Raw genomic sequence first — 6,854 nt, forward strand, 5'->3', positions numbered from 1 at the left:
TCGCGATTCCCCCCCGAACCTCTTCTCGCGATTCCGCTTCCCCCTGCACTCTTCTTCCTCAGTGCCTCTCTTCCCCTCTTTGAAAACCCTATTTGGCTTTCGATTCATCAAATCTGTCCATTAATTTGAAAACCCGATTTGACGAGGAAAGGGTTGTCCATGTGTTGGGTTTAGGCCAATGCGTTTAGTCTGTCTTTGACAAAGGTGGTTAAGAAATCTCCTGGAGAGGAAGCTGGAATTAAATCAGCTTCAATTGAAATTGAAGATCGTTATGCCTACGGGTACTGTCAGGGGAGAAAGGAAGATCGTATTGTTCGTCAATCACCATTCAATGCTAAAGGCCTTCGCCAGGTAATGAAAAGTATATTCACTGCTGTACTGTTATGTAGACTATGAAAGTTGTGTTTTCTATCTGGTGGTTAAGATTGAAGTCCAGTAGACGATCATCTCAGTGTTCGTCAATTAACTCTGCCCGCCAATCTTGCTTCGATATAAAGGCAGCCATCCTCATTTCCAAACTTGTTTCAGTATATGTATCCACTTCAGTCTGCTGTTAATGCCTTTTTACTTTGTTTATCTATCAGGCTGATGAACTTAATAGAGAGGATTTTAGAGGGGCAAAGGTAAACCTTTTCCTGATGCAGAGTAAAAACGTGCCCACAGTTTAAAATTTCTTGTCTAATAATTTTTAATGTACCCAGTGGCTGGTCCTGAGATATGCAGTTTTAATTTGAAACAAATTAAAACTGCTATTAGAATTGCTAAAGCAGAGGGGGTTTCTGTCTCTATGGACTTGACAAGTTTTGAGGTTAGTAAACAAACTTTTCATAGACATTCTTTTTAGATGTTTCTTGTGGAACAACTTCACCAATGCATATTACTATCCTTTTTGTTTCAACTTACACAGATGGTCCGAGACTACAGGTCACACTTGATAGACCTGCTCAAGAGTGGGAATATTGATCTCTGTTTTGCCAATGAGGATGAGGCCAGAGAGCTTATAAGGTAAAGTGCTTAAATAACTTGCTTTTCTTGCCTGTATTAAATTTAAAACAGATTTATCTCTGGTACTGTGAAAGTTTTATCAAGACAAGAAATATTAGTTATATAATTTTCATGCCATTTGGACCATTGTGAAAACTATACAATAAAAAAGTTTTGAATGGCATTTAGTGTACTTTAAAAAAAGTTTTTTCACCTCTGTACTTAATTATATTCCCCTTTTACATCTTAATTCCTGAAAATTGATTTTCTAGTTTGAATCAGAATGAAGCACAATTTATGGGACTCTGTTTTTTTTTCCAAAGTAAGTTTTGTTTACTTGGACGTGTTACTTTGCCACATAGGTTTTGATGGAGTTGAGATCCATGGAGCACATGGCTACTTAATTGATCAATTCATGAAGGACCAAGTGAACGATCGCACAGACCAGTACGACAGCAGCCTAGAGAATCTTACTTTACCTTCATACTCATGCTCAAATCCAATTCCTAAAGCATTGCACTCATGAGACCAAGGGAAGATCTCTTGAAGAAATACAATGGTGTTTTAGATGAGTTTTGTAAATACTCATCGAGTGTGTTTTTTATATCTACTTGACTCGAGACCTCTTAGAGTTCTCGAGCTTGTTCAGCCATGGTTAGCTATTGTTTGTACCTGTTTTCTCTTGTATCACACATATTTTTGTATCTTGCTTGTTTAGCAAGTCCACTCAATGTAACATCCAATAGTGGAACTTCATTGCAATTTTGTTAGATTGAAGGTGTCATAGTTTGAATCCTTCATGAACTTGAATCATTGGTGATATCTCATTGGTGATGGATGGTGAACTTGAATCATTTATTAAAGCTTACCTGAAGCACAAGTACACCGCAAATGTTGCTGAAGCCAGAGCTTGAAGTAGCAGAGCTCAGTTGATAGCAGCAACAAAGTATCTCTAGCCTTTTTATATATTGTAGTATTATGCAACTCTATCGATAAAACAGATAAAAAAAAAGGGAACTGCTTTTATTGAACACACGAAACCTTTCTTATTGTCACACACACTTAGCTTCGACTAAACAGAGACCTCGGCTCTGTATTAATATTATCAAAAATACTAAGCACATTCACAAACACGATGTAGGTCATGCAGAAATCTAAACTCCATTTGACTTTCTAACAAATGTCACTTTCATTTACCAATTTGTGTTTACAAATCCATTTAGCACTGCAAACATATCTGCCATCTGAATCATCAAAGACCATTGGCAAATCTAAAATACATGATTGATCAAAAGCTCATCTTCCTCTGCCAGGTGCGCATGCATGTTTGATTGCTGATCCACTTTATCGGACGATAAAACTATCGAGGTACATTCATACTAGTAGTAGTTGTCTACTACTTCCAAACAAACAAACATGGACCACCTTCTCTGTTAGTCTCATGTTTATCGCCTTCGTTGAACTGGAGTGTCAGATCTAGACCTCCTGTGACAAAAACAAAAGAGCTATTATCAATAGCTACATAAAAAATAAAACCAATCTGAAGGAAGCAGAGCCTTCGAGCTCAATTCACATTCACTTGGATGAAAATTATTTTTTAGGTGCTACATACAATGTTAACCTAAAAAATGATGGAAATTTCATGACTAACCTCCGTTCAGAAGAATAGGGAGAATGCCTGCGATGAGAGTGCGACTATTTTTCTAATTTGACTATAATAATACAAGGAAAGTATTTTTCTTATCCTTTTCCTTTGTGCTTTGTGGCAGCTAGTTATGTTGAGTGAGGTGAATGGACAGAGAGATGGAACACATGGAAGAAAATAACTTCTACTTGAAGGTGGAAATGATTTTCCTCCCCAAATGCTCGTATTTCCATTACAATGACGGTAAAAGACGAGCAAACGAACAAAGAAACTAAATCACATATGCTGAATACCTGAAGAAATGTGAGCAATAAGATGACTACTGAGTTCCATAGTGCATGTATTGTGATAGGTGTTAGTAGATTATGAGTTTGAGCATATGAAAACCCCAAAGCAGTCCCTGTTCAAAGCCACAGAACATTAAAAACAATTATTATGACCAAGGAATGTCAAAGAACCTTAAGTTCGTCTATTAAACTGATAACTAAACCTATTTCTACTTTGTTCTAATATGCTTAGAGCAAGACACCAATCTTCTGTAATATGGTGAGTTTGTAAAATGTTAATGGAAGTTTCTTACAGTTAATTAAGGTTAACAAAAATCTCACAAGGTTTGTCCATCCCTTGTGTACAAAGTTTCATGTTTTTTTTGTCCATACTGACATCAAACCTTTTTATTGCTCAAGTAGTCTGATCAAGTCAGAGCACTGATCCTTACTGATTTATATCAGATTAGGTCTCAATAATTCTCTAGTTCAAAAGATCATATTCAGTTTTACATTTAGGGCTAATACACAGATACATGATGATAGGAGCATGACATGAGATTTGAGTAATAAAACTATAGTCGACTGCCATTTAACTTTTTGAAATATTTTTCAAGCCTCTTTATCCCTTCCGCCTACTATCTCCGAGAAGCATGTATATCAATCCGTTCGTTAACCGATAACTTAATCATCCACGATATTTAATTAGAACATCTAACATTCATATTGTAACAATTATTATTCCATAACTACTATAATACATATATTATTGAATAGAATAAATTAAAATTATAATAATTACAATTTTATAACTATTACAATATGAATATTAAATAAACAAGTTGAATTTGTATAGTAACAACTATAAAATTATAATTACAATATTTTTATAATAATTATAATTAATTTCATAATCACTACAACCCATTTAATTTAATACGTATAATAAAAGATAATAATATTAAATAATATATTATTCAAAGACAACTGTGTTGTTTTATATGTATTATTTTATAAGACGCTGTGGAATGGGACATCCTTTTTTAATTTAAAAAAAAAAACTCATTCGATGATTCCAAACAATAAGACCACTTTTTGGATTTTTACCCATTGAAATGTATAAATGACTCTAATCCATATTTTAAATGATTAAATAACTCAAATTATTAATTTTAATTTTTTAAAAAATTTCTAACTATATATAGGGTTCAAAGAGGTTCGCGGTGGGCAGTACATTCCGGACCTTTTCTGCCTAAGTGTACTTGGGGAAGACGAAAGCAAATATGAGAATCTTTTGGTCAGATTCTGAAACAAATTTCATGGGCGTTTTGCCTTCCCTTGGGCTGCACTACTCTCCTCCCTCTCTTTCCCTGTACTTGACATTGACTACTTTCTGTCATCTACTCACCAAAAACAGGAAGGGGACTTATTGCCATCCACCAGCAAATTAACCTCGATTTCAATTCACGCTCAGCATCAGAAACAGTGTAGCAAGATCAACAGATTAAAGTAAAATGCATGACTGAAAAAAAAAATTAAAGATAGATTCTTCATTGCCTTCCTTTTCTCGAGATCGTAAATCAGAACAAGTTCAAAGCAAGCAAAGCGGAGAAGAAGAAGAAGAAGACGATACAGTGAATAATCCATTGCGTACCTGGTCTGAGCTTTGCTTTTTTCATGGCGATATGATCGATCGAGAACTGATGAGTGATGGTGATTTTCAGTTTTGATTAATTAATCCACGATGAGCTCCTCCGGGAAGAAGGCAGATCCAGGATGTAGTAGATGAAGAGAAAGAACGCAAATCCAGTAGTGGAGAAGGAAACTAGAGTCGATTAAAATGGCGGTCGGACTCCACCGGTAGTGCCCCATCCGAAGGCCTCGCTTGGGAGCTGGTAGCCCCCGCTCAAGTTATAGAATGGGACGCCGCTGCTTCCGCCGCTGACGCCGCCCGCGTCGCCTCCCGTGACGCCGGAAGACTGCGAGACGGCGGTGTGCTGGCCTGGCGGCGCGGCCGCGGCGGCCTCCTCCTCCTCCTCGCCGCCCTCCAGCGGCAACCGCTCGTAGACGGCATTGGCAAACGAGGCCACCATGAGCACGACCGGCCCCGTGGCCACGAGCGGCCCCGCCACGCCGCCGCCGATCACCTGACCCTGCCCTCCGGCCAGGAAGATCGAGAGGCCGCCGGCGCCTGGCGGAGCCGGTGGCGGCAGGACGGTGCCCGTCAGGGAGAGGATCTCGAACCGGCCGCGCAGAGTGGCCACCAAGCTCCCCGGCGGTGAGGCCCCGGGCTGGCGGAGCGCCACGTTGGTGACGGAGCCGACGCCGCTGAGGACGGAGATACCTCGGCCGCGCCGGCGAGCGTACTCGGAGACGCACTCGAACACGTCGGCGCCGGCGGCGACCTCGAGCACGTGCGAGCGGAGCGCGTTGGGGGAGTCGCGCGTGACGATAATCGGCGGCTTCGGCTTGTTCTTGGAGCCCGGCGGCCTGCCGCGGGCGCGGCGAGCGGAGCACCGCCCCCACCGGATGTGCCGGCCGGGGAAGAGTCAGACGGCGGCTGGTCCCCGTGCTCCTCGGGGGAAGGCTTGGGGCTTTTCTCCGGGGAGAGCCTGGAATCCTGCGGCGGGACGTGCGTCGACGGCGGAGGCGGCGGGCGCAGCAGGTGCTGGAAGTAGCGCGAAGGGCCTCCGCCCCCGCCCTGGGTGCCGGCTTCCATCCCGGCCATCCCCGGCACATCGACTCGCTCCCACCACTTGTTTGCCAGCTTATGCTCCGCGATCTCCGATCCTCTCCTCCTCCAAACTCGACAGATATCGATTCAATCTCCTGCCTTTTTATCGAGCTCTCCCACGATTCCTAGCTGAAGGAACAAGTTACAAAGTAAGAATTAATATATTTTACAGTGCAGGAATCAAGCCGAGAATCAATTAATGCAGGGTTCTACCACCAGGGCAGAAAGCCTTATCTCTTCCCTGCACCAGCAAAAGCTGCTAAAGATACAATCTTTTTCACAAGATAAAATCACCTTCCAGCACAAAAAAACAACAACTCGAGTTGTCTACAAAAGCCAGCTCTCAAGATCTGAATCAAACCTGCTGCTGCTACTGCCTGATGATGATGATGATGATGATGCACAAGGGAGAAGGAAGATCTTGGGCCTGCGAGAAGAAGAGAAGCAAAAACAGAAAATGGAATAAAGATAGCGCTTTTAGCAGCATTAGCGTCTGCTATATTATAATAATATATAGTGTCTGTGAAACACAGTGAATAAAATAATGGGGGGAGGGGGTTAATTAGTGTAGTTTTCATGAGTTAGCATTTATGCCATCTTAAACAATGGATTTAGGGTTGCAGCAAAGTCCAAAGGTCACCCATCTGTTGCTCTTGACCACTGATACTGCTGACTGCTTGTCCCTCTGGCTACGAGACAGTGAAGCACAGGACCAGTTCTCTTATGCTGTAGCGTTCCCAGAGGCTGGAAATATTTCTGTATTAACAATATCTTAATGCAAAAAACAAATACAGAAACCAAAATCCAACTTCTAATTACTAAACAAACAAGCTGTTCTGAGGGACTGAGGGCTGACAAGTAGTTTTAGAACATATTATAGAGTCATTGTCGTCTTATATGTTATGAAATTAAATTAAAACGATATTAAATAGTCATTTCTGGGGGGCAGAAAGAGCTAGCCCCTGAGATTGTCCTCAAAGACCAGGTCTCGCTTCAAAGAGAGAGCTCCTTCCTTTGTGAGAAACCCTTGCTCCAATTTAGTCAAAACGAGATCTATATTCACAAAGATATGGTTTCAGAAGTAAAGTCAAAATTGTACACTTCATTGGATCTTTCTGTGTTTTAGAAAGAGAGTCCTCAGTAGTTACCTCGTTGCTTCTTCTAAAACTCAAGTGTCTTTATTTGACGTGCCCTTTTTTTCACAAGAGAAAAGTATAAAAAAGTT

General features: G+C 41.0%; 1 pseudogene; it reads right to left on the reverse strand.

Moving 5' to 3' along the window:
- Nucleotides 1–4,508: 4,508 nt before the first annotated feature.
- LOC141812158 (AT-hook motif nuclear-localized protein 27-like) lies at nt 4,509–6,091 on the reverse strand (annotated as a pseudogene).
- Nucleotides 6,092–6,854: the final 763 nt, after the last annotated feature.

This window comes from Curcuma longa, chromosome 18 (assembly GCF_044706935.1).
Source record: "Curcuma longa cultivar G26 ecotype Majalengka, Jawa Barat chromosome 18, ITB_CL_G26_1.1, whole genome shotgun sequence".
Taxonomy (NCBI): domain Eukaryota; kingdom Viridiplantae; phylum Streptophyta; class Magnoliopsida; order Zingiberales; family Zingiberaceae; genus Curcuma; species Curcuma longa.